Consider the following 25,519-nt stretch of genomic DNA (forward strand, 5'->3'; position numbering starts at 1 on the left):
ATTCTCTTCATTACTATCAGCTGATTAGTTTTCTCATGTTCGGTCGGGACAAAATGTGAATGACGATTATGCTTGTAAACTCTCTTACAGTCCCGGGGCAAGTGCATGTTATGACAAATCTCAAGAAATCTCAAAAAGGGAAACATTAATTCCATCTGGAGATGGTTGCATTATAAGGTTTTGACTATGTTCACACATCTTTCTGAGTTGCTCTAAAACGCTTTGCTTTCGGCAATTATTATGCTGTCAACAAGACACATTTATCTACATTTGAATATTATTGTTGCATTATTTTGTTGATACTATTTGTAGAGCGTGTAAGTTAAAGGAACAATTTGCTCACTAATCTACAGATCAATGAATGAACACGTGTGCTTGTAGACCCCTCCCCCCCCCCCCCTCCTAAGGAGAAAAAAAAATAGACACCGACAAACAAGAAAAATCCGTGTCTATGTAACCATCGCGGGAATTTACCTCCTGAAACCAGGGCAGAAGATCCACAGAACACATGAAAACACACAATAATACTAGCATTTTTGTGTGGACGTGCAGGGCAGGTCGCGTACAACACGCGCTAATGACGCACATGCATACACATCAATACGTACTTGCATAAACAAGATCTTTCAAAGCTGAATTTTGGGGTTGAAGAATTAAGCCCACTTGACCTCCAGATATAATTACAGCCAATCGTTTTCCTAGTTGACCTATCCACTTGGTTCAATTAAATTTTCATTTGAGGTGCAGTGAGGTTCGCTGCAGCAATTACACGAAACCTTAAAGGTATAGCTTAGCCCCATGTACGTACTCCAAACTCCCAAACCATTTTCTCAAAATACACGTATAACATTGGATAGTGTACTAGTAGATCTGAAACGTCCGTATGACTAATATGCCTTCAGTAGTACAAAGTGATGTCCGTGCTGGTGAAGGAAAATATATCAAATTCTTAATCACCTGAAAAAAAGGAGCAAAATACTCAGAAGAGACGGATTAAGAGTGAAATGTGTTGAAAGATAAACAATTTTTTACTCAAGATTATAATGGCAGAAATGTTAAGTAAAAGTTAAACTGCTATGATGTATCAGTCGACATTCGTGACTTTTGTTTTGTAAGGTATGGCTATGATAGTGGTAATGCAAGAATCGTGCTGATAATATATGATATGTGTTGATAAAAAGAAAAGATGATGATAACGAAATAACAAAGAGTCAACTTTCTTCTAAAGACTCCTATCGAATTTAATATCAAAGGGTCCACAGTCAAAGTAAATGGTAAAAACACAAAATGATTAATTTAACGTATTGTAAATGATTTTCCTTCTTGTCATATCGCCATTGGTCTTGGTCACATAATCTTTTGATTGTGAAATACATGTGTATTAGCAGTTGAAGCCACATGTTTAGCCAATCCTCATGCCCGAACGTGAAGGGCATCTTTGGACGGGTATACAAACCAAAGGTTGTAAGAGCAGTCCTATCCATTAGTAACATACGTGAGATGTGAGCTCTTTTCAATCACTCTACCAATTAGTAGGCGACGGGCAAATGACAGGCGAGATGCTTCAACTCCCAAGGGCGACAAACAGACAGACAGACAGACGGAAAAAACAGAGAGACCGACAGGCAGACAAGATAGACAGCGAGGCAGATATACGGATGAAAAGAAAGACATCCGTGTAGCAAGTTAATAGATGATAGATAATGAGAATAAATCCGAAGATGGGAAGGAGACAAAGAAATGTATCGACCCCAAATCATCAACATCAGAATTTCTGGATTGCCATATAAGGTCAATGTTTCTTTGCGTTTGAAAGCAATTTAGATCCAAGTGACGTAAGAGCTTACCCAATACTGTTTTAAGGCTCTACTTTGTTGATTTGTGATGACAGCCAGTTTTCAGTTATCATCATATACACGTACGCATTTTTTCTTCTCCTCCTCCTTCTTCCCATTCCCCTTCATCATCATCACCACCACCACCACCACCACCACCACCACCACCATCATCACCACCACCACCACCACCACCACCATCATCATTATCATCACTCCTTATTGAGTTGAAAGCGCTCTTTGATATATAATTATGCAGATGACAATGAACTGTTGTTAACCCTGAAGTTAGCTCTTTTATTCTGCCTCAAACCGTACCTCGCAAAGTCGAGAAATATGAGTGCACTTCTGCAGCGGTACCTCAAAGTGCGCCAGTATACACGAGAGAATTTGCATAAATACTAGTAATATCCTATTCTGTTGTGTGCCCTGGAGAGTTGGGGATCTATACCTTAAGTGTAAAATGAGTTACCTGTCGCTGTGCGTTATTGCGACCTTTGCTCAGTAAGAGAAGACGGTGCGGATTAATGGCAGCCATAACCGGGAGTCGAATGACTGATACCTCGCCCGCACGGGAGGATGCATCAGGAATTGAGCAGACGTTACTATGGTAACCCCGAACGAGTGTACTCAAGCTTCACGCAATTGATATCTTGTTTTGAAAATTAAAACCGTCGGCGAATCAAGTCACTGTGCCTTCTTGGTATTCTCTTAGAAAACGCATAAGGAAATTTTCTTGTTTCGGCATATATAGGAAAGAAATCTTGTATGTCCTGCTACAATAATCCCGCCTTTTTATATTCTAAAGACTGGAATCCATACAATTTTACAGACATTATTGTCTAGACTGCCAGATGCTATTACAAATTGTTGAATATTATGAGGATAACTGAAAATGAATGTGCTTCTCCTATGAGACAGTGTTATGTGATGATATGTTTGTGATAATATCACAAGGTACTCCCAACAGAAAAAGCGACTTCATGTTCAACTATAAGACTTAAATAGTTACGGTAAGCCAAAAACGACTGCAGATATTTCAACATTCTTCAAATTACAATAGGGCCTATCCAATCATTATCAAGTAATAATGTGCAATGTTACCAGTATGTATTATCATAGGGAGATGCGCAGGAACTATTAGTTACGTAACAACTCAGAAGGGAGCTTGGCTAGAGTCTACCAGAATAAAACATGGGGAAAATATTAATGTTTGTATATACATATATATATATATATATATATACTTACATTATATGGTTTTTTTCACAAACACATTAATTTTCTATTCTTGTAGAAGACCTTTCGCGCGTGTACATCAGAACAAGATGAAGGAAAATATAAAGCTCTGTAAAGATATATGTACTTGATATCCCTTATGGTGAGAAAATAAACTACACGAAAATGCATTTACATGCATCCATGCACTACAATATTTACTCTCGCGGCAAATCCTCCTTAATCCGTGTGTCCTTCTGGCGGACTTTTAGTTGCATTTTGATGAACATTAATATTCGTTCTTAGGCTACAAGTCTGTAGTCCATGGAGACGAAACCAGCATTGATACAGTATAGATAGTTTGTTGACGGATGGGCATTAAATGGAAGTGTTATAGAATCGCACGACATCGACAGATGTCCCTATTGCGGACAGAATCCCTTTTTCAATACCGAACTTATGAGGGCGCTATCATAGCTTTACGCTCTCGACCATTGAACAGTCGGATTGTTTGGGTACAACAACGGCAGTGTATTTTGGCAGGGTCCGAGGTGTTAGAATGACAAGAATCGCACCTGTCATGCCTGTAAGATCGGAGCACAAGGCACAAATACACACATACACAAGATATTGTTGTGTTTATGGTACTATACTCTAGCAGACAGGAGAAAAGGGGATTCTATCACTTGTTCTACTCCCACTTCGTCTAATAGACATTTTGATCTCAACCCACATCGTCTAATCTCGTTTCTGCGTCTACAACCAGTTCGTCTAATGACCATTAGTCCAATTACCACTTAGTCTAATCACCAGTTGGTCTACTGACTTACATGGGCTATGCCCATTTCGTCCAATACCCACAGTTTATTAGACAGCATGGGCCATATTTGGTCCTTAGACGAATTAATTAGCCAAACTGGTCATTACTGAGGATTAGACCAAACACGCAATGTACTAGTAGACAAAATTGATAGCAGACCAAATGAGTTTAGCCGTAGTGGTGTTAGACGAACTAGGAAGTAGACCATCTGATAGTAGACCAAGTGGCAATAAACCGGGGAAAAGATTTTGGAATCATGTTCTAAACTCTTTTATGAAACACTAATATGAACGCGCACTCGAGCTCAGCATCTAGACGAATGCTAGATGTCAGTGTAGTTTAATACGGGCAACGATAACTGCTGCTGCATCCGATGGCTGAAATATGACCACGATATTGTAAGCTCTTCACCTTTCGAAATCAAAATTGGTGTGTGGAAAATGATTTTATAAGCAACAAATAAAATCATCCTTTCCTTTGTCCTTATCACTATGCAGGTTTAAGCAAGGAGGTTTAAGAGATGGAGTTCCAACTGGCTGTAATTATTCAAACAGTTGTCACTTTTCTATTGATGTACAAAAGAATTCCACAGGTGCATCTGTGCCTTTGGCTGTTTGGTGACGGGGTTTGATGCCGCCGTCTTGCTGAGCAATCTGAAGATTCATTTTGAACGTTAACTTAATGTTGGCTATATTTTGCTTGTTTATCTATTAAATGAAACGAAATCTCACTTTATGATAAAGCTCATTAAACAAAGGTCAATCCCTTCAAGAAATATGTGCAAAAGTGTAAATCAGAGCTGTATCATGTGAAAGTGTTTAAAACTGTACCCTCCCGGAAAGCCGGTTTTATCACTTTTCCACTTAATTCCTCCAAATAAAACTGATATGGAATAATCTTCGAGTATAATTCTATATTAATAGATATATCAGATTAGTGGCTGGGCACGGCCAGTCGAGTAATTTTCATTTTCATTTCATCATTTTTTGCGCAATTTCTATTCGCGCATCCCCGTGTCTTTACCATTATATACCACCTATCTTTTATAAGTAGGGATGGCGAAAAGTAATTACCATCACAAAGACATATTTTCGTTAGAAAGTGGCTGATGATTATGCAATGAGGCATGAGTCAATTGTCTTCCTATCTGCGCGGCAGATCCAGTTTGCCACATGCTTCAAATACTTTCGAGTGGCGGCATCAAACGTGACTTCAAAGGAAATACGACAGTTGTGACTCCATTCTCTTGAACCTCCTTGGTTTAAGCAAATGCTACCGATCATTTGCACCTAAATGGCCTACTCTCTCCTTGTTGGCATGATGACCCTAGTGATTGAAAGTTTATGTCTCCCTCTTTTGTTTCCGGGGCAAACGGCATTGTCATGCAGCCCATGTCAGTTTCATCTTCGGGTAAGATATTAGCAAAGACTGCAGATGTGAATGCCCAAATATCTTTAATAACCGATAACTCAAAATACCTGAAACGGATCTCTCTCATCAAGAATTAACGAAAGACATGATACCGAAGACTTGCTTTTCTTTCCTTGCTTGAGGAAATACTATACAAGTATCCCGTCAAGTTTTTAATTTTTTCTCAGGAATTTCTTGAAATATCTTTGACGTGCACACCTTGATGGATCCCTTATCTCTCCGTACCGTCAGTTCGATATTAATAACCTTTTCCCTGAAAAAACACTGGTGTACCGAAAAGCTACTAATTTTAAGGCAAATAGTTAATAAATATCATGGCAATTTTAAATCATCTTCATGACCTATATGAAAGTTGAGAATAACGAGTTTGAAGACAAACAGCTCTCCTTATGTAATCATGCAGAGTCACTTAATATTGCGTTTATATTCAGCCGTTTTATGTTCACTTAGTTTTGATTTGCTTTCTGATACATGGTGAAAGAACTTATTAACTGATTATTTTTATCGCTTTAGATGTCAGGAACATAACGATTTATAACGCCTTATAATCCACTTCATAGTCAAAGCACTGAATAGGGTCTATCAAATATTATGTTTCCCAGGTCCCTGCAAAGTTGCCTTCGTCAAACAATAATTAGCAATGCCCATTGTAGTATCCAAACTTTCCTATGACGTCTTCTTCTTCTTCTTTTTCTTCTGCTTCTTCCTCTTTTTTTTTTTTTTTTTTTGGTCTTTCTTTCTTTCTTTCATAATCATTTGGGTTTTTAGTATCATAGAGTCCTCCTGTCATTAAGTGGTAAAAAGAGGGCGACACTGTTTCACATGACACCGTGTAAAGTTGTTCCCCCCTGAAGAGTTGCGAGACTATAGCTGGCGTAATCCTACATTGTGACGTTGATGACACAAACCTTCGGTGCCTCTTTAATACGACTCCATTCATCCGATTGTCGTGTCTTTAAAACCACGCGAGCGTTGTCAATTCCGTGGTCTCGACAGCACAGTACTTGTAATACAAGACAAGGCAAGACACACCAAAGGCTTGTCTGCTATGAGCGCCTATACACATGAACCCACCCAACCCCATTATTCCTGTAATAACACCCGTATTGCTTGTCAGTGTAGAATTAGTAGTAAGCGTGGTGAGTATAGCATCTAAAGCTCGACACATAACTATATGTTCTTCAGGAAAAAGGGGAGAAAGAATCGAGGAAGGACATTATAGCTATAGTGATGCAAGGTATAACTTTGTTGACTAAACAATGCTGAAGGTCAGATCTGATATGAAGTAAAATCCCATCTAATCATATAGGAGATATACGCAGGACAAGACACAAAGTATTGATTATATAATCATAATAGAAATGAAGCTTTAGAATAACATGGAGCATAACCGACCGCCATGAAAAGAATCAATAGGATTGACAGTTTGATATTAGAAGTTTTGAGCCTGTCGTTTACTCCTTTGTATGTCTTCAGCTATACATAACCCTACTACCAAACACCACAAGTTGTTTAGTGAATGATACAATAGGGATTTTAGAGATATAAGTTATTAACATATCTTTCTATTACAAACACTTCCGGCTGGGTTACAATAGCCTTGCTTCTAATGCATATAAAGCATTGTAGACCTATGGTATTGAGGACATACATCTACATCATTTTTATGTGTGCTGCAACGGTGGGCTTGTTGTTATTTTGTACACAGAGGAACTGGTTCACAGCATAAGCCATTTACATGACATTATGTCCAACACTGTGACATGAGTGCCTTTGTTCCTAACTTAGTACCTTTCAGAGCCTTCGTGGAATATTATGATCTTTCGTCTCTATGAGAATGAATATATCTGGCTTGCTCAGCGACAATTAAGTAATTAGGGAAGTCAACGCCAGTTGTGCAAAATGCTGTTGTTTTGCCTACCTTACTGATCTGTCGGAATCTTCAACCAGTTCACTTCTGCGTAGGTATCATGTTTGATTAGCAGCTGAACAAAGGAACAAATACATCAAAATATCGTACACATGTAGGTGTGATCTCATGCAGTCCGTTTTGTCAACGCACAGCTGTAACATGCGAAAGAATTCTAAATAGTTTGTGTTTCCTCAAGCGAATCTGGGTTACTCCGATCGGCCACGAGTTTTTCCTCTTGTTCGAATGAATGCGAAGAGTCAGACACACTAGAGGAGAACAATAACCGTGTAAATAGACTATCAAAACAGCCACAAAACGTAGGCTACTTTATATCTCTTTGTTTACAGAAGGCAAATTTCAATGTACCAAAATGGGCACAGGAGTTTTTATAAAGAGCGCACAAAAATAAACCAGTTTTTCAAAGGGGTCAAGCTAAGGGATGCTTCTCTCCACTCATGTGCTGTGGAATCGTAGGTTGGACTATTTTGACAATAAATTGCAATTCTACAGGTTACAGAGCGAGATAATTTCACAAGCTTGATAGATAACTCCAACAAGTTTTGTGCCTCTCATAGACAGTGATAAGCATGTGGAAATGTTATGTTAAGGGGATTTAAACCCTTTATTAAATATACTTGTATTATATCATTTCATGTTGAGTTGTTTGTTTGTTTTTTACGTTAGTAGAACACGTCAGTGACATTAACAAGTTAGAATGAAAGCCGACTGTTATAACTTCTGGTAAAACGTATTTTCTCGTTTAAATACTTTTATGTTTGTAGCAAATTCAGATAAACAATTCAGGAATGATTCCATCCACATTAGGGTATAAAATACTATAGACTAATGGAGTATCGTATAGATGAACATATTTTTACGAGACAGTGAGCCCTATTCACATATTTTTATGCTAATTAGGAGAAGTGCGGATGATATGTCATCAACTTGCAACTTACCCTAAAACCTATGGAATGCGTATAAAAACAAATATGTTTATATTTTTTCAACCAAAGCAAAATGAGAGAGAAGAGACTTAAACCGCAAAACTTGTGTATAAAATGGGCTTGTCCGGGAGTCGAACCCGGGACCTCTCGCACCCGAAGCGAGAATCATACCACTAGACCAACAAGCCGAACGTGCCAGAATGTTTGCATACTTAGTAGCTGGATGTCTGTTTCAAAATGTTTTATAGGTATGGTATGGTAATGGTATAGGTTGCACCAATCATAAAAATTGGAAGCAGCATACTCTCATAAACTCAGCTGTCATCATCGCTATTTCTCCAATGATTATTAATCCGAAATCTAATCACAAAGAACTAGAAGAATTAATTATTCGCGACAATATCTCTGCTTATTTTTATTCTTTATGAATCCGGGAAAAATACTTACTGCCAGTTCTTTCCTAACTTTAGGGAAACCAATAAGTAAGCAGTATTTTTTTTTAAAGTTCTATCATGTGTGATACAGGGAGAGCAAAAAGACAACAAAATTCTCTCTCGGGCTTGTCCGGGAATTGAACCCGGGGCCTCTCGCACCCAAAGCGAGAATCATGCCACTAGACCAACAAGCCGGACACATTTCGTTGGTGGGCAACATCACAATATATCACTCTTCATGGAATAAGTTGTGATTAGCGAAGCTACGTGGCACATAAAAGTGTGTGTACAATGTAATTGGAGAGATTATCCAAGCTGATGCTGAGTGAATGTTTGCTGAACGAGTTTACACTTGTGTCCTAAAGGCACATGCTCAGGGAGGTGTAATTCGTACAAGAGCGCGGTGTCCCGTTTAAAATCCGTAATATCAAAATTCGTCAGAATCATTAATTTCCTCACGGATGTTTCGCTGTACAGAAATAACCGCTAGAAACAGGAACTTGGATAATAAAATGATCATCAGAGTTAGCTGTTAAAAGAGCTAACCGATGTGGAAGTTTAAAGCAAGAAAAAGAAATCCGACGAAACACTTTGTTGACTAATCATCTGTTAATGAGATGACTTGGAATGGCTGACAGGAAGTGAAACCTTCCGAGAGTGACGGATTGATTACACGACCGCCTGAACTTTGTACCGTGATGTCGATCATTTTCACTGCCTGCCTTGTAAGACGTGGGTTTGCCACGTGTTAGATCTATTAGATGAGAGCTACATTTCGATGGCAAAGGGTTAATAGGGAGAATTTATTCACGGGTCGTCATGGGTTGATTTTAAGAGTCAGTCATGGGAATTGTCAGGGCATTGTATGTTGTGATCCTTGCAAGTTCCTGACCGTTGAATACTAACATTTGTATGTATAATTATATTATATATATACATACATATATATATATATATATATATATATATATATATATATATATATATATATATATATATATATATATATATATATATATATTATATATATATATATATATATATATATATATATATATATATATATATATATAATATATACATATAATATATATGAAGAGTTTAAATTCACCCAATACCACCCATCTCCCCCCCCCCCCCCAAGATTCAGCTTTAACCTGAGATAATGGCAACTGAAGTTGATGAAAAAGAAAAAACAAAGAAAATCATTAATGATATGTGATGATTACAACAATGTCTTCCAAAATATCTCACTCTATAGTAACGAGAGTAATATCATTGAAATAATTTCATTTTAGTCTGTTCGATGATGAGCTCCCTTAAAACAAGAAAATGGCGTTTATCTGTTTTACCCTTCAAACTCTTCATATTTAATATCGTTTAATACATTATGGTTATTATACGCCCATAGGGGCTATTGTTTGATATACTCATGAAGTGAAAGAGAAGGGGATTAATGATGAAATGAAACAGGATGAAACATGGATGATAGGTACATGAACAAAGCTACCTAAAATATGCTTTATATTTCCCTCAAAATATATTTTGTGAACCGCAGGGCCTACAGGGGCTTTCCAAGAAACAATCATCTTATTTAAATCCCTCTGTCAAAACCAATGCAAACTATATGCAGACCAATCTTCCTGAAAGGTATATGGAACAGTTAACGGTTCTGCGTGTAGCATAAACTGAGTGATTGCACCATGTGGTCATCATCTCGAAGGCAGGGCGTGTCTTGGTATCAATCTTTCTGGCGCACCACGATATATCTGATGCCAGATCTACTCAAGATCTTGATGTCCACTGTTAAGAGCAAAAGTAATAATGACAATTACAAACGGTGATAATTATGATAAGAACAATGATAATGACAATGTTGACGTTGATAATAATCATAAAAACTATATCAATGTTAGGGAATTTAGGTAATATCAGCTATACTAACCTCTTCACTGTTTGACAGATTAGTGGTAAGACGTCGTTCATGCGGTCATTACACCCTAATTGCGTCATTGTCGGCAGTTCCGGCGCAGCCAACAACATGTACTAGTACATTTGTACTCCATGAGGGCGCTGTACAGGCTTGTTGGTCTAGTGGTATGATTCTCGCTTAGGGTGCGAGAGGTCCCGGGTTCAATTCCCGGACAAGCCCCACGATATTTTTTTTTTCCTTCCCCGCCCTTGTTTTTGTTTGTTTTTGTTTTTGTTTTTGTTTTTACTTTTTTTTCTCTTGCTCTTCCTAGATGTGCAGCTTTGTATTTTTTTTTCTTCTCATTTGCTACGTTGAATGTGTTTCTCCTGTCTTGTTCTGTCCTGTCTTTGTAAACAAAGAAATGTTCACAAGAATCCTTTGGTTCACAATATTTACAAGCATGCTTTTCAGTGGACCTCTCAATTCTTTCTCTTTTTTTTTCCTCCAGACATAACTTTGTATTTTGCCGGTATGCATGTATGATTTTGTATTTGTTAACCATTATCTACCATGTAAAGTCGAATACATGTCTATGTTATATCTTCTGATTCATTTCGTGTCATGTTTGCCGAAAAGAAAGAAACAATGAAATAAATTAAATGAAATGAATGAAGGAAAGAAGGAAGGATTATGTAGACTGGGTATAATTATTGCACAAAGTGCGATATGTTACGGTTCCTTGTCGATACGTTTCAGAGTATTATGGTACTAAAAATCAATACAATGTACATTGATAAAAGAAATCGACCATAACGTGATAACAGCTGACAAAATAATTATTGTAGACATACTAAGTAAGTTGGTTGTAGAGGGAGACATGATATTATAGTTTCATCCGAATTGTCATCAATGAACAAAACAATAAATTGCTGTTATTTTGACAGTTGTTATTGCCCATAATAATTACATTAACGTTTACCAAAAGCTGCTATATATGGTCCATGATGTATTGATAGTTAGTATAGTAATTGTTGTAGTAGTAGAAGTAGTAGTGTAAGTAGCATAAGCAGAAGTAGTGTAGTAGCATAAGCAGAGTATAGTAGCATAAGCAGAAGTCATGGCTGGCAGAACCGTGGTGGCCGGGGGCCCCCACACTTTTTTTTACACCATACAAAGCAACACATAAGGTGTCATCACTTTGCCCCCCCCCCCTTTTTTTTTTAACCCGGAAGTATGTGAATGGCACTAAATAGAAATGAACAGAGATCTTGAAGCGTGAGCGCGGTAAGGTTATGTTTTTCCGCTGAAGACCTTTTTTCTTTTTCTTTTTTTGCTTGTCAGCTGAAGAAATGAAAGGGGAGAGATGAGCTGACGACCTTTTTTGTTGTTGTTTTGTTGTTGTTGTTGTTGTTGTTTTGGGGGTTTTTTTTATTTGCTTGTCAGCTGAAGAAACCCTGAAATGGTAGGGAGGAGATGAGCTGAGGACCTTTTTTTTTTTTTTTTTTGTTAGCTCATAAAACATGGAAGTGCCCCCCCCCCCCCCCCCGGAAAGCGCTCCGCAGGCCCTGGAAGTAGTGGCAAAAGCAACAGCAGTAGTAGAAATATAAGTAGCAAAGCGGGAGTATAGCATCGGCAGTCGTAGAAGTAATGGGAGCAGTCACTGTAGGTGTGCATTTTTTTTGAATTAGAAGTCTCGGTACCATGGTGACAAAAAATGTTAGTTAGCCTGCTGGTTTGATTGTCGCTCAGACTTGGAGCCAGGGAGGATGATGTTTGACACCCGGGAAAGCCGAGATTGCACTCTTGCCAGTTGCAAAACGAAGTACATGTTTTGAAAAAAAAAAAAAAAAACACGACATCATACAAAATTATTATCTTCTATCTTCCTCTCTGTTTTATTTGTCTCTTCATATTCATCCATTTGGCTACTTATTTTTCCTTTCATTTTTCATCTTCATCAAAAAAGGAAAAAAACTTTGCATTTACTTTCTATTACGGCCAGTTCAAACTACAAAAGAATGGGCTTGTCCGGGAGTCGAACCCGGGACCTCTCGCACCCGAAGCGAGAATCATACCACTAGACCAACAAGCCGCCGCATTTCCCACCAGAAATATCAAAAGTCACATAGAGTTGTTCTCTCCAATGGAAGTCCCTTGTAGATTACGTCAGATTGCGCAATGATTGGGTGTTTACAGGTGACACAATAAAGAATTCCTATCACGCCGTTTGATAACTGAATTAACATTTTCAGATTTCATACATGACATTCTTATGTATTTTCTGTATCATTCTGTATTATCCAAACATTATTATTCTAACAGAAAATCATGGCAAATAAAAAACAAAGCAAAAACAAAACAAAACTGATGTTTAACCAGTTTAATTATAAATAGGCGTTCTCGTAATTGTCGAATTTAATTAATTATTTCATGACAAAGAAAAAAAAGATATTTGGTAGATCCAATAGCAGGCATTAAAACAAATATGGCCTGTCTCGGAATACATGAAGGTATCCATTTCCGGAGGTCATTCATTCATGTATGCCCCACTATATCACTGTTTCACTTTTCACTTAACCTCAATTCTGTTATATGCAGTAAGTGGTGTTGTGGTGTAGGATGACACTTTACATATCTGTATTTATTTTTGGCCGCTCTGGATTGTTTGTTTGCATTATGTACAAGAATGCACATAGTCGGCAAAGTGTCCCAGGGTGTGTGAGAGTATAGTGGGTTACTGGGTCATCCTTAGGGTGGTGATACTGACAGAGCTACTATACTGAAGAATCAACCGCTGTCAACCGCATGTAAGTTTATGAAAAAATAGGCACCTACATTTTTTTCCTATCAATGATCAAAAGTCGTTTACGTAGCAAGAATGTGAATAGATTTAATCTGGAGGATTGTTTTTATCACTTTTTACATTATTTTTTTCTTTTTTTTTTAATGCGACATCACCTCACTGAAAACCTATGTAGGATAAGATGGATCTTGAATACGGCGGGGGGGGGGGGGGGGGGAGGGGGTGGAGACTTTATTGTGGTCCCAAGATGGGCGAAGCCCGGCCATGAGTATGACTGTATTTCTGTAGCTAAGTCATTTTCGTCTCATTAAATGATAATGTTGTCGAAAGTTAAGTCTCCAAAATCAGGAATCTGTAAACCTTTCAGGGTATCCATGATGATGTTCTGAGTGATAGATGGCCAATAAGAATAATACATATGTACATGTACTTGGAGAAAATAATACCCGATGGCATGTACGCCTTAGATGGATAGATAGATCAAGGATAGTAAGATAGACAGATAGATAGATTGATAGATAAATAGATAGATAGATAGATAGATAGAGATGGAGAGATAGATATAGATGGAAAGATAGATATAAAGATAGATAGAAGAGGGCCTATTGGTTCCCAACAAATTAACTTACCTTAGTTGTAAATACAATTCCATTTCAAAATGAAATCTTGAATTAAAGGCTAGTTGCATATAAAAGTTATGAGCGAGGTTTGAATTGAGCGAGTTTGGATATCAAAAGAATGTCTGAAACCTGTAATAAAATAAAATCCTCAATTATAGAGGTAAACGGATATTATAGCTTCGACATCGATCATGTTTATCAGTGCATTAACCCTTACCCTACTGGAAGTACAATGAATATTAAAGTATAGACAACGAAGAAGAAGAAGAAGACGACGACGATGATGATGAAAGAAGATGATGATGATGATGATGATGAAGAAGAAGAAGAAGAAGAAGAAGAAGAAAAAGAAGAAGAAGAAGAAGAAGAAGAAGAAGAAGAAGAAGAAGAAGAAGAAGAAGAAGAAGAAGAAGAAGAAGAAGAAGAAGAAGAAGATTAGGATATGAAGATCAGGGGATGAAGATGAAAATGGAGAAAAAGGGCCAGGAAGGATCGTCAGAAAAAAAAAAAAAAAGAAAGAAAGAGAGAAAGGAACCCAGGAGGAAAAAAAAAACCGAGGACGAGTAAAAAGATGTATACTAGTATAGAAAATGAGGAGAAATGGGGAGGAAAGGAGAGCAAGGACAGAGGAATAGAGAGTATTTTTACAGAAACTCTTTGTCATTACATGTATTCTTTGGACACTAAACTTTTAATAAAGGCGACGTGTACTAGTTTTACAATGTACATGATGTAATACAATTTGGTTTCCTTCTTTTTTCTACTTACCACTACGGTACAAAAATGAATGCACGCATAAAAAGCCCAATAGCCCAATGCATGCATGCAACGTACTGTACAAGTTGTACATTATGATCAAATTACAGAGGTAAAGGTTACGTTTACACCGTTGTTCGAGCGCGTTGGTGGAAATGAAAAGACAACCTATTCAAGAATAGGGTCCAAACCGTCTTCATCGTAAGTCAGGAGGTAAGTATTTTTTTAGTTAAGTTCGTAGGTATTCTCATTATTTCTAACTATATCAAGACGTAAATAAATGGCCGAAGGAAACGTTGAAAACACGGGTTTTGCCCGTTTACCGAACAACGTTCGATACGTTGTGCCTCGGCCTACAGTCAATTGTTCATTCGGTGGCCGCGTTTTACGCTGAGCTGCCGTTAGTTGCTACGCTCACAATAAGGCCAACGTAACGCCTTGTTATCACGTTTTAATATAGCAGAAGAGAAAGAATCCTCGCCTCAACCAAGCAATACTATACTATACCATCCTATTCTATCGACATGATCTAAGAGTTTTGCTGTCGAAGAGATCTTTGTTCTGGCAATAAAGTCGGTCACCAGGCCATGCATATGCCCGGCGCCCATGACATGACAGTGACAATGACTGTATGGTAGCCCGACTACATATCGACCACCCTTTTTGAAACCGACCGCGTATACATTGGCGCACAAAACGCTTAGTACTCACTTCACTGCGCGCAGAGCACTTAAAAATGGATTGGCTTTGACCGTTGATGAGGATGGTGTGGGAAAACGCGAAAATTCACTGTTCATTAATGGTTTTAATCAAGGACAAAATTTCGAATGAATATTTTCACCGAATCGTAATGTATGGTAGCCCTACTACATATCGACCACCCTTATTGAAACCGACCGCGTATAACTTCGCACACTGAACACTTAGTACGCACTTCTCTGCGCACAAAGTACATATGGATTGGCTTTGAATGTAGATTAGGATGGTGTGGGAAAACGCGATAATCGCTGTTCATTAGACCTAATGGTTTTAATCAAGGACAAAATTTCGAATGAATATTTTCACCGAATCGTAATGACAGCACAATGTAATGTCTGTGGAAGTTTCTAAAAGGCTTCTAAAAAGCTTCGTACAACACGGTGTTCAATACAACTCGGTTTACGTGCATTGTCAATGCAAAATCAGCGGTCGATCCTAAAAACACGATTTACCGCGGGGAGATGAAACGAGGCCACGCAAGTTCGTCGGCGATATTTTTGCACTGAAACTTCGAATCGAAAAGGGAACAACGGCATTTGATAGAGCTGGATATTCTCAATCACGTAGGTCAAGTTTTTTACGTGAATTTCAGTGTTAATATTCTTATCAAGCAAATAAGCATTAGGCGATTAGTAGTAGGTCCAACCATACACGTGTAATGTCTAACGTTATGGAAGTTTCTAAAAAGCTTCGTACAACACAATGACAACATAGAAGTTCTATGTTTACATGTGTAACATCGATTATCATTAAGTCGCCACTACCTAAAGTCGCCAGACATTCACGTCGCATGTATGTACATTGTAGAACGCATGCTATGCTGCGATCGGAGATCAGCTGAGCTGGGGCGACGGATTTTCATCGCTCTCAAAAGATATTCTTAATTCACCTTTTTCCTCCATAAAAACACAGACTTCTTCTTCTTCGTATATACTGTCCAACACCCCTTAGTAGGGGCCAACAGGACAGGGGGTGCGCTGGTGTTAAATTGCGCGGACAGAGAAGTGTGGGGTCTAGTTGCTTTGCTCCTGGATGTATTGTAGGGTTGCTGCTTTAAAAGAGTCCTTGTTTGTGATGTTAGAAACTGTTGGTGGGAGTGAGTTCCAGTCTATAATCGTTCTTGGAATAAACGAGTATTTACAACAGTTTTTGTTCGTGGCGATTGGGATGAAGCTTGTAGTGGATGATTTCCGGAGAACCCTTCGGACCGGACGCAGGGTTTTTCGAACTGGGATGGATAGGCGACCCGCAAGCGCTTCGCGGAATGTGGTAATGCGGCCTACTCTGCGTCGATGTTTCAGCAGCTCCCAGCCCAGCTCATGCTTCATTTTTGTAACACTACTGTGTCTAGAGTAGTCACCTCTAACAAAACTCACTGCTCTGTTCTGCACTGCTTCCAGTCTGTCTACCAGAGTCTGAGTGTGGGGGTCCCAGACTGTAGAACAGTAATCTTGTAATGGTCTAACAAGAGTCTTATATGTCGTATCTTTAATTCTATTGTATTCAATATAATTCTATTCTATTCAATTGAAGAAACCGCGAATCCACATGTATTTTGCCATATGCAACAGGTCACAAAACCATTTTTGATGCTAGAATGTTTTTTATTTCGAATGGATTTCAGGTGGCAGATTAACAGAGTTTTTCAAACGCGATGATGCACAATGCATCCTAAATTGAAGTGTGTGTACACACTAACTGTACATTGTATAACACATGCGCTAATAATAGTATGATACGTGTCGCGCTATGGGCAGCGAACTAATTCAGTGCCTATCATTAGTTCGCCAACCCGGGAGTGCATAGGAAATACACACAAGTGGCGACTATATGGTAATTGACATTAGACCTACTGCTACACCATGATGTAGAATCTATGATGTACACATACAATGTACAGTGTATAGGCTGGCAGGCACAGCCATTGCATTAGGCATTAGGGCAAAATCGTGAAATCAGCCCCACTACATTACAGTGAGTGTGCATCTGTGCATTACATAGATTTGTAGCAAGCAAGGTTGGATTTAAAGGGTTTAGGGTTAGGTTAGGGTTGTACCATAGATTGTATTTCTATGATTTAATTATATTTTGAGATTCCTGTACCATACTATACTGCAGTATGGTAAAGGGTGCCACGTTACCACGTATGTATGAGCAGGGTACCTTACCATCGGCACCCTGCGTATCCTTTCAAGCCACGCAAAGAAAATGCATCACATGCACTAAATGGCATTATTTCACTACTGAGATTCAGAATTAACAGGACAGTCACGATATTCGAAACTGCAGTATTTATGGCATATTGGAGGCAAAACTTGGGCGACTTTGTTTTATACTGTCAGAATAAAGAGGCTGCAGATCCTCGGGGTGACAATAGGTGGTACACTCAATCATACATCATGGATGTATTTACTGTTTATACAGAGGTGAATGAATTCTGAATTGTGCCAAAACACACCAGTGATGTATAACATACAATGTGGATGACTGTGAAACCCCCACCTCCCATGCATGGTATCCCTTGTGGGGTATCCCATGTGCCATACTCCCATGATATGCATGACATTTGCTACTGCTGTACATTGCTTAGCCATGGTGTGCATCAAACACATTCATAATTACCATACCTACAGTACCAGTGGTGCTGCTGCTCACAAAGTGTTCTGTTAGACTTACAATGTAAGTCAGTTAGTGAATGGTACAGTATGAGTAGAATTCTATACTGTGATCAAATGTTTTGTACACATAGCGTCACAGCTGCACGCAATATTAATTTCAGTGCAAATATTACACCAACATACAAGTTTAAGTGTGAGTGGATTTTGTATTACAGACAGCTTGTAGCTACAGTGTTTTGGCTATTGTCATGGAAAAGTTTGGCCCGTTAAAGGTTGTACAATTATTAAATTGAAATAAAACATGCACAGCAACACTTACTGACAAGTTCTTTTGTCAGCATCACAGTTCTTGGTTCAACAGTAGACATTTTGTATTAGATATCCAAAAAAAAACAATAATAATAATGTCACAAACCTGCTTCCATTTAGCAGTGATCTGTTAGATGGTCAATTAAAATGTAAGTTGAATCCCAGGTGTCTGCTGATGGGGTATGGAGCTGAAGTTGTAACTTGATGGTGCTGAAATAATCCAGAACCTTTATTCTCCCCCCCCCCCCCCCCCCCATTTCAGGTATGGCAAGTCCACAGGATCTTGTGTCAGGAGGGACCACCACCCCTACAACTATGTCGCAGCAAACTTCTCCACAGACATCAGCTGTCACACTTGCCACACCTGCCACAACCACAATACCAGCAACCATTGCACCACAGACACACCCATCCCATCACCTGCTTCCACCCCAACCCTTGTTGATGGACCCCTCTCTGCACCTGTGCACAAAGTGGCACTCCCCCCACCTCCATCAGGAGGGAGTTTGGTTCCCCCAAGTAGAGTCTCTCCATCACCCAAGCCCAGTGGAGCAAGTCCTCGTAGTTCACCAGCAGGGACAACCAAAGATTCTGAGGGCCAAAGAGTGATAGTTACGACCAGGACTCCTATATTTGTTCGATCTTACACTCCCTCTCAGACGACGCAGTCCAGTCCCAACCAGCCCGCCAGTCCTCGTATCACCGCAGCAACGATACGACCAACACCCACTGGACAGGTAATGCCAACAACAGCTGGACAGCAATTGCAGCAGGTCCAGCAAGTGCAACATGTCCAGCAAATCCAGCAGGTGCGACCGATCAGTGGTCAGGTGAGACCAATACGGGGCCATGCCAGATCGATCCAGAGTGCACCGGGCAGGGCCACCCATGTGAACCAGATTCGTGTTATGGCCAATGGACCCATGCGACCTACCACTGCACAGGCCTTGATGCAGGCCAGAGCTCAGATACGTGCCCAGGCCAGGTCTGCTGGTGGTCTCGTCATCAGGGAACAGACTCCACCCTCCAGAAGCCCACCACAGGCTTCCAGAGGACAGCAACCCAGAATCCGCATCCCCATCTCGGCAGCAGGTAGGGGGGTGCAATCCTCCATCATGATGCAAGGAGCACAGGTACGAGGTCCTTTCTACCCTCACGCTGGCTCTCCGACACTCCTTGCCTACCCGCAGGGTAATACCCGGTTACAAGCAGCTCTCAGCGGCAACCATGTCGCATCTTCACGCGTTACTATGACAACCACTGGGCAGTTGATTGTCCAGGCACAAACGAAGCCATCCCCAGGAAATGGACAAATTAGCCCGAGGCTTGCATCCCCCCAAATCAGACATGGTTTGGTTTCACCAACAAGAGCTAGGATGCCTTCCTCTCATTCTGGCCCTTCCCATTCCCACCACAAACCCATCCTCCCGTCTCCAGGGCGCACCATCACCAGCAACCACCAGCTGCTGACCGTGGCTGGACCCCAGCAGAATCTGCACCAGGCCCATCGACCCACTGCTCAAATCAGAGCCCACTTACCTCGAGTATCCCCTCGTCCCACAGGGCCAATCCAAGCACATTCCCATCACAACACCAGTGACCCGACTCTGCACTCTAGTCCCGACGCCACACCCATCAACCTGGTCACATCACCCAAGGGGTCACCCCAGCTTCAGCCAGTGGACATGTCAGCTAAATCTAACCATAGTCCTAGTTCAACAACCATTCCTACCCAGTCCCACATCCAGTCCACACCTCGCTCCTCCCTAAAGTCTGAAGGTAGTGACAGTGACACTTCTTCCAAGAACAGTCGTTTCAAGGTGACATCTACAGCAGCCGCAACATCCTCCACAAATCCAACCCCAGGGCCATCTTCATCAGCGAACATCAGTGAGCCAATGGACACAGAGGGAGGGGGGTCAGAGGTCACAGAGGCTGTCATTGAAATACCAAAGGAGATCCCGAAGGCTGTAGTCAAGCCACACATCCTCACACATGTCATTGATGGCTTCATCATTGAAGAGTCAAAGGAACCATTCCCGGTATGTTACTATGTTTTCTATCATACATCATGCTGATTGATGTCATATTTGTGTGAGGTTTATAATAATTTATGTTAAAGGACCTGTAACAATTTGTTTTTTCAACCTCTCATAACAAACAAATACAGGGCACTCCTGTTTTAATGAACACAGTTTTAATGAAATTCCAGTTACAACGAAGTAAAGATCCAGCCCACAACCCGTCCTATGTCTTTTATTGTTTAATTTGTTCGGTCATAACAAATTTTCAATATAACGAAAGAAAAATGCCAGTCTCGAGGACTTTGTTATGACGGGAGTCAACTGTAGATTCATATGTGATGAAGCAATGCATTGTACATGTATACCGTATTATATACCTCATATATAGAATCCTCTCATCTGATTGGTTAAAAGAGGAGTCATGAAAATACCTGTGCCCCATTGTTCATCAAAATGACGTCATGATTTACTGTGCCCTGTAACATGTTAAATAGGTTTGGAGACAGTCGCAACCCCGTACACATAGATTGCTCATATGTACACACCAATGATACGACCGCCGCGCATTCGATCAGCGTGCTGTAAAAGAGACTAGCGGTCACTGTGCCCTGTAAATAGGTTTGGAGACAGTCACAACCCCGTACACTGTGTACACATCGGTACACATAGATGATCACTTATACGCACCAATGATATGACCGTGCCGCCGCGCTGTCGATCAGCATTGATTACGAGTGCTGTAAAAAGAGACTAGAATCTATATTTTCGGTATCTATATTTCGGAATCTATATTTTCAGTATATATAACAAATAATGACTGCTTGATGTTCAGGGCACAGTTAAAATTATGTAGGCCCTCGGTGATGTGAAAACCATAACCATGCCCTCAGCTTCGCTTCGGGCATAGTTACGGTTTTCACATCACCTTGGGCCCATAATTTTAACTGTGCCCCTCATAGCAGTCATTATTTGTATACTGCTTCATGCTTCCCTATCCTACAAAAGCATATGAGGAGAACAAGAGTCTAGAGCATTCAACTTCAGCTGCACTTTATTGATATAGTCTGGACTGAGATTACTTTTTTAGTTAGGTGTAACATAGTAATGGGCTCAGTGAAGTAAAGGGGTCAGGGATGTTATGAAGAGTTATATTAGGAATGTGAATTTTTTGAGGTGTTAGATGGGCTGCATATCTTATAAATCCATAATATGTGTCCTAATTACTGTGTTATGTTTCATTCTTGTATCTCGTGAAGCAGGTCACATCAGGTATTTTGTCCGAAGCAAATGTGGCTTACAAGAACACTCCACCGCAGAGCAAGAAAAGACCTGGTAAGATTAAGTCTTTATCATCAGTGACCCTGAATAAAATCTGATAATGTGATGATTTTATCATGTGATGAAAGCTCTTGTCATTTCAAGTTTGAACCTCTGTTATATTAGTGTGAGATCAATTGCTCTAAACAGCTCAGTATTATGAGAAGTGATTGCCACGCTGCGGATTGTTTGTAAATCCAAAGAGTTGTCTAAATTGCGTACAATTGTTGTACGAAGGCACTAAAATGTGCATATGTGAATATTTGGATGGATATTCCGACAGAAACTCTTGTCGGATGGACTGTTTGAAAGTTGATCACAAGATAATACTTGAGTTATGATGTTGAACTTACATGTGTAAATGCCTGTGCAACATTCTTGAAAATATTTTTGAGCCTACACTTATCCAGCTCCCACTCCCTTGCTTTGCTCCCAACCCCTCATTCTCATTGCAAGCCATGATCATACTTCTGCCACTTTAAATCGTACTTGAACTGCAAGATTAAATGGAATGGACAAATGTTAGTCGTCCGATTTGGCTTACCACAAAATATAGAAGCCTATTCTATTTTCTCACTGGTAACTATTCAATGGCATGAAATTCTTATCAAGTTTTCATTTTTCCTTCGAACTACAGCGTCTGAGCCAGTGGAGGAAGGTGCTCTGCTGCGATGCGAGTTCTGTGGCAAAATGGACTCGCCACGCAAGTTCAAGCGTTCCAAGCGTTTCTGCTCCATGGCCTGTGCCAAACGCTACAACGTGGGTTGCTCCAAGCGTTTAGGTCTCTTCTCCCCACGCCAGCCGGAGAAACCAGAGAAGACGAAGTACAAACTGAAGCTGCAGCTGAAGGGCCAAACCACTCAAGGGGCAGAGAGGAAAACATGGCCGCCTCAGCTTCAATGTCTCACAGCCCTGGGTGAGATACGACTCGTAGTTCTTTCTAACTTGTGCATGGTTCTTTACATAATATGACTTGCAGCTGAAACTGAATTACTCTAAGGCCCGAATTCACGAAGGTGGTACAAATGAAACCATGGTTTAAACCATGGACAAAAACCATGGAGCGCCAAGTGTCACATGGAATATTTCATTACAAAATCAGTCATTTCGTCGATGAAATTATTATTTTGTGATGAAATTATTATTTTGTAATGAAATGACAACATTTTGTAACTAAATGATATTTCATCCACGAAATGATAATTTCATTAACGAAACGGTCATTTTGTCGACGAAGTGACCAATTTTGTAACGAAATATTCGGTGCGACATTTGGCGCTCCATGGTTTTTGTCCGTGATTTAAACCATGGTTTCATTTGTACCACCTTTGTGAATTCGGGCCTAAGTGTACACGAAATACATAAAAATCTTTGGATATAAACACACAAAGGACACTTTACAAATATGTATAATGTTGTGCGCGTAGAGCTGATTTGGGCTATATAATCTTTATGGTTTTCTAACTTGTTAATTCTTTTTTATAATGCTTTCTGTGTAGAGCACTTTTTATAAATATCAATTTAAAGCTTGACATCTAACAAATTCAGATTTGTTGAATGCCAAATGAAATATTTTTCAGACATTATATGGCTTTTGTGACAAGGCATCACATATTTGTGCTCCCTTAGATGTCCACGATAGTACACAACAAATCAGTTAGAAATGTATTTCAAGAAAATCATCACATTTTTCATCATCAATTCTGTTAAACAGCCAAATAACATACAATATAAAAGCATATTCGTCAATTAAGAGCATGTAAAAAGATGCATGAACATGTGTTTCTTCTTGTAGTTCCTGATTTTCTGTACCATTTATTTGTTCAAATATGTATGTAGTTAATGTTGTGTATGAGTCTGTGCGTCAGTGTGTGTGGGAGTGTACACACAAAGTTGTACCATATTTCCTTTCATGTTTTAGTGTGTTATTAATGTGTGGGTGTGTGACGCACTCTCTGGTGTTTGTTAATGGGAGAGTGTGGGTGAGTGTTTGTTTTCTTCCCTGAATCAAGTCCTTCACTTGGTGTATTGTATGCCTCGGCAAAGCAGTTAACATGCTTTTTAACATGTCCTCCATAAGTCTACCTATTTGCTTCTTTGCTCTTTGCATTGTGCATCTAAACCACCATGCCTACGTGTAGTTCTCTGTGCTCATAAACATCAAATTTGGAGTATTTCATACTCGTGAATTTGCTGCAGTTCATGATAGATCTAATATCAAACGCAATGAAAATACACACAAATTGATCCTAGTGATCTTGCTATAAATCTTCCATGTTGGTGTAGATCTACCTATCAGATTCTCTGTCTGACCATTTGACACACAGGAAACCATCTATAAAGCCTGCTTTCCAATTCTTATAAAATTGTATTTCACACTCCTGTGATACAAAGTGTATGGTTGTGACTCACAGGTATTCCCTACAGTCTATGTGAATCTTGACTCCAAATCTGACTTCCTGCTCTGAATACACATGTTTCAATATTGTTGACTGCTAGTATGGCAAAGTTTAGACAATCTCGGTGACTGCTCAACACCTCTCTTACCACTTTTTGTTACTGATATTACAGAGCAAAGCTCCACAACTGGAAGACGTACAGCTCCCCCAAGAGACCAGTAGCAGTGGTAGCAGCTCCAGTTCAGCCCCATCAGAGGAGAACCCTTCTTCACCCTCACCCAACGTGGTGGTCTCCTCGCCCAGCCGCAGTGACCAGAGCTTCCAGTACTCCGACGATAGCGACGATCTCCCTCCGGGACTGGGGCGTGACCCGGGGTCGTGGTCGGTGGAGCACGTCGCCACCTTCATCCGGACGCTGCCGGGATGCAGCGACTACGCAGAGCAGTTTCACTCACAGGAGATCGATGGCCAGGCCCTGATGTTACTCAAAGAGGATCATCTCATGACCGCTATGAACATGAAGCTTGGTCCAGCGCTCAAGATTATCAACAAGATCAACACCCTCAAAGACAAATGATATTCCTCCCTCCCGATCCTTGTAGCTGACGTCATCTACTGATGCTGAACATGTGTTACGCAGGAGGGATGCAAGGTGGTAGGTGCCGTGATGGATCATGAATGGGTGGAGGGTGGAGGAGGAATTGATCTTTTTTAAAGAGAGTGTATTAAGAAAAGGTGTTTTGGAAGGCTCTGTGTATTAAGTAGTGAGAGTACAAGATAGTAGTCAGAAACAAGGATATGGGACCATTGGATTGGTGTACATCAATGAGGTTTTCGTGGTTGCTCCTGTGTACAGAAAGATAGATGGCATTGAACAAAATGTATTGCAGCTGAGGATACGGTTTCTGTCTTCAAGTCGCATCAGCGTAAATGCAGATTTATGTTGCAGGAATTGTATTACCGGGGGTGGGGGGAGTCTTCTGTGACGAAGTGGACTCATAGGTGGTGTTAAAAGCCTCGGTCACACTGGCAAAACCTTGGGAAGTCTATTAAACTTTGAGAACACTTTGCCAAGTTTGGCTAAACTTATTGAAGTTTCAGTTCTCGATAAGTTTCTGAAGTCTGAGTCACTGATGCGCATGTGCAACAAAGAAGAAAGCATGTAATGTCTGACAGCTTCAGGAGGCACTGCAAACGAGAAGTGAACTGGTCATGAGACAAAACTTCTGGCTCTGTGCATTAAGATTGCACAAACTCTGAGAAGATTTGCAGGGGTTCAGAAATTTTTACCTAGTTTTAGTGGGAAGTTTTGCAATAAGTTTTAGGGATTTTTGTTTTGATACTAGCCAGACTTCGAAAACTTAAACTTCCAGCACTTAAACTTGAAGAAGTTTTGCTGGTGTGACAG

General features: G+C 40.0%; 4 non-coding genes and 1 pseudogene across 4 annotated transcripts; 2 read left to right on the top strand and 3 right to left on the bottom strand.

Moving 5' to 3' along the window:
- Positions 1-8,276: 8,276 nt before the first annotated feature.
- On the bottom strand, positions 8,277-8,348 carry Trnap-cgg (transfer RNA proline (anticodon CGG)). Its single transcript has one exon. It is a non-coding gene; the product is annotated as a tRNA-Pro (tRNA).
- Positions 8,349-8,716: 368 nt separating this feature from the next.
- On the bottom strand, positions 8,717-8,788 carry Trnap-ugg (transfer RNA proline (anticodon UGG)). The gene has a single exon. It is a non-coding gene; the product is annotated as a tRNA-Pro (tRNA).
- Positions 8,789-10,674: 1,886 nt separating this feature from the next.
- Positions 10,675-10,746, top strand: Trnap-agg (transfer RNA proline (anticodon AGG)). Its single transcript has one exon. It is a non-coding gene; the product is annotated as a tRNA-Pro (tRNA).
- A 1,780-nt stretch (positions 10,747-12,526) lies between these two features.
- On the bottom strand, positions 12,527-12,598 carry Trnap-cgg (transfer RNA proline (anticodon CGG)). Its single transcript has one exon. It is a non-coding gene; the product is annotated as a tRNA-Pro (tRNA).
- Positions 12,599-14,834: 2,236 nt separating this feature from the next.
- On the top strand, positions 14,835-24,688 carry LOC140238765 (uncharacterized; annotated as a pseudogene).
- Positions 24,689-25,519: the final 831 nt, after the last annotated feature.

Source organism: Diadema setosum, chromosome 15 (genome assembly GCF_964275005.1).
Source record: "Diadema setosum chromosome 15, eeDiaSeto1, whole genome shotgun sequence".
Lineage (NCBI taxonomy): Eukaryota > Metazoa > Echinodermata > Echinoidea > Diadematoida > Diadematidae > Diadema > Diadema setosum.